The following is a 2520-nucleotide window of genomic DNA, read 5'->3' as shown; positions in this document are numbered from 1 at the left end:
GGCTCTTTTAAGAGCCACACACTCTTCTGAAAGCGCATCAGTTTCTGTTCTGCATACTAAATTTATTAAATTATACATTAACAATTATCGTTAATTAACTTTATATTGTGTTTGTCAGCCTTTACTCATAAGGATTACATAACACACGTACGATTGTTTCGGTTTCACTTTACTGTAAATCTAAAAGTACAGTGAAAGTACAGTTTATACTTTAGTTCTCCAGTCTCGACCACATTGATCCTTTAACTGTTGGATTAAACGTTTTTACCTTAAAGTTAACATTAATATCCAGTTTATGTGGTTGGGTCACTATTTTATATATTCTAATGCAATTTAGTCTGAAAACCTTAATTAGTGTTTTAGTAAACCTTAAATGTAAAGTAGAGAATTAGACACAGGTAAACTTTACTTGTCTAATGTGACATGTTTAACAAATAAAGGCTGTTGTGGTTTTAAACGGGTTGTTTGAATGTCTCAATGCTTCAGTTCAGTAATTGAAGCTTTATGGTAAAACATTATCTATCAACTATCTTTGAATTGCACGAGTTTAGTAAACTGCTCAAAATATTTTGCACAACATTTTACTGCATAATGTATATATTTTTCAGTATTGTCTTATTTTATATTCTTATGTTGTGATAATTTATTGTACTTTTACACTCAAAATGCTGCTGTGTCGGATTTGAATTTCTCTTATGGGGATCAATAAATGAATATCTTGTTGATTTAGGATTAAAAACAGTTTAACAATGAGGCTTATTTCTCCAAACTGCCCACAGACACTCACATCTGCAACATTTAACTGACGGACACAAACCAAATGCTGTCCACTGACTTTTTAGTTTTAGTTTAGTTAAATATCGTAACTATTAAACCTGAACAGGTTTTCCACTTTGGATCCCCACTGATATCCTATTTGTTTTATTTATAGACTCTCACTCAGACTGTTAGCTGTTTTAATCTTTTCTATGGATAAAACACTTTATTATTGTTTAATTATTCAAATAGCTGCTGCCACTATTGTAATTTAATCGTCAATCAATAGTCAGCAAATACAAAAGGATCAGACAGGATGTTACTGCTGATTATTGATCGTCCAACAGCGACTGTAGTTCTGGTTTTGCAGATATCGTCTTTTTGAGTCCCAAGATTATTTAAAGAGACGATAAATAACTGATTTTATGTGAATTATTATTTATATAAAGGTTATTTGAATGTGTCGACTTTGGCTTCAAGGAAATTGTGTATTTTCACTATTTACTAAAATTTTATTGACCAAGTTGATTAATTGATAGTATATTATATATTTTTTTTATTGGGGTTTACAAATATATAATAACAGCCAGTGCAAATTAATAAACTAATAAAATAAAATAGACAAAGCACAAAAATAACTTAAGGTTTAGGTCACTTTACAATTAAATACCAGTTGCCCGCCATTAACACAATTTAATTAATAATTGATAAACATGTATTTTAAACAAAAATGTACAATTTAATATGTTTAAAATGTTTAAAATAGATTAGTAATGAAGCATAATGAAATGTAGGTCACAACAGGAAGAGGAGAACATAAAGCTGCTGTTTGGCGTTGTGGCCGCGGCCCCAGCTGAACTTGCTGCCTGTCCCTCTTGTTACGTCGCAGACAGGCTGGGTAAAATAGTGACGGTCGGAGGCGCAGAACTCACTTCACCGTTGGGACTAGAAGCCAACAGTAATGAAATGTCTGCGACGCGGGTAAGGGAGGAAAGGACTCGGTCGTAAGAAGGAGGCGCCAAAGCGTCACGTCAAGTCTCCGTGATAGCATCCAGGGATAGTCACCTCAAACCGCCGCCAGTCCCGCCGTCTGGGCGTCGCGTGGCGGGTGTAAGCGTATCTCAAGGTCTCCGATGGCTACGAGGGAGACCCGCGTCGGTGCTCAACGGTGGTTCCTGGACGAAACGTGATCGCGTGGGTGGCCCGTCACCTACACCGAGCACGCCACGAAAGACCTGTCCCGCCGCGATGGACGTGGTGTACGCCCTGAGAGGAGGGCGCACCCTGTACGCTTAGTTAAAGCTATCCAGACCCGCTGATAAGAACGAACCAAAGGTCTTTTAGAAGCCACCACCTTTACACAAAGGTCCACGCAGTCTCAGATGTGGCTCACTATGACTAATGACTAATATATGATGCAATAATCAAGGCGTAAAACAACACAAATCTACACTCGGCTAGCCGGTAACGGTTTATGGCGACTCAACATAATTGTCGGTTGTTCAGGTACAAGTAGGGACTACGTAATCGACTATTGTGGTTTGACATTGGTTAAATGCAGCATTGGGTGTCCCCAGTAGAGGACACCATACATATATCCTCTCCTTTATCAACTTTATTACATTTTGTACCGGATTAACGCACAAGTCTGTATTTAAAGTTTTAAATTTCAAAATAATGCCCAAATAAGCATATAATGTTGGCTGCAATTATCCATGAGATTAGGGTGATATATGTTCCCAGTTTAGCGTAGTTTTAATTGGG

Source organism: Morone saxatilis, unplaced genomic scaffold (assembly GCF_004916995.1).
Source record: "Morone saxatilis isolate NCDOM2014 unplaced genomic scaffold, NCSU_SB_2.0 Contig20, whole genome shotgun sequence".
In the NCBI taxonomy this organism is placed as follows: domain Eukaryota; kingdom Metazoa; phylum Chordata; class Actinopteri; family Moronidae; genus Morone; species Morone saxatilis.
This window is presented reverse-complemented; position numbering follows the sequence as displayed.